Source organism: Nerophis lumbriciformis, linkage group LG12 (genome assembly GCF_033978685.3).
Source record: "Nerophis lumbriciformis linkage group LG12, RoL_Nlum_v2.1, whole genome shotgun sequence".
In the NCBI taxonomy this organism is placed as follows: Eukaryota; Metazoa; Chordata; class Actinopteri; order Syngnathiformes; family Syngnathidae; genus Nerophis; species Nerophis lumbriciformis.
Window position 1 is genome coordinate 40,863,146 of NC_084559.2, and position 1,296 is coordinate 40,864,441.

The window sequence follows — 1,296 nt, forward strand, 5'->3', positions numbered from 1 at the left end:
TTTTTCAACCAAAAATGCTTTGCTCTGATTAGGGGGCACTTGAATTAAAAAAATGTTCACAGGGGGTACATCACTGAAAAAAGGTTGAGAACCACTGCTGTAAAGCATCACCAGTCCTACAGAAGTTTAGACTGCGGCATGAAAGTGGACCGGGAGATTTTCAGTGACTATCCCACAGCTAAAGGGATGGCCTGTGGCCGAACAAAAGCCAAGGCATTGTGCGAGAACGTCATCGCTCACTATTCAGTACAGGAACATACCGACTACATAAAAGAAAACAACCTACCCTTTTCCGTAGCAACCGACGCCTCAAATAAAGGAACAAACAAGTGTTTTCCCATTGTGGTAAGGTATTTTCACTTTGATGAAGGCATCCAACATGTCCTGTTGGATTTTTATAGTGACAGCAACGAAACGTCAGAAGCCATAACAAACCAGCTGCTGGCAAAACTTGAGATGTCTGGCTTAGAGGTGAAAAACATGTCTGCATATGCAGCAGACAATGCCAGTGTCAATTGTGGCAAACATAACAGTGTATCAGAAGCTGAAACTGAGCCAAAAAGATGTGCTCCCTGCAAACTGTTTGGCCCATATTCTGCATAACGCAACCAGATATGCAGCAAGCAGCCTTGATGTTGATGTGGAACATTTTTTGTGGCATTTTTTTTAAATTATATATGTTAACTACATTTAAGTCCACACGTGTTATGCTTTGTGGCACTCTGCACTTGAAAAGATTCATCTCAGTGGTCACTTTTTGAACACCACAATGTATTGAATAAATACAAATACTGTTAACAAACACTTGACTTTAATATTTTTTCCGATTCAGCCACACAAACATCATCTTTAAACCACTCAAAATTGTACTATAAATAAGAGTATACCAGAGTCCTATGTACACCACAGTAATTTATTGATATGCCGCATAATGTCCTCCTTTTTGGTATCATGGAAATGGTCACCCTACCGCCACCCCCGTGGCCGGGGGCTCATAACAGGGGTCACTCCACGCGCTCCGCCCGCGCAGCTTACCTGCCCGCCACCCCTGTTGCCGGGGGCGCGTAACAGGGGTCACTCCGCGCGCAGTGCGCTCACGAAAGGGGTGGGGCTCACCCTGGTTGATATAGACAGCAGCTAGGACGGTGGCCATGGAAGTTGGAACCCGCTAAGGAGTGTGTAACAACCCACCTGCCGAATCAACTAGCCCTGAAAATGGATGGCGCTGGAGCGTCGGGCTCATACCCGGCCGTCGCCGGCAGCGAGACGCGCTTGGAGGTGCGCTCAGCGCGGCTC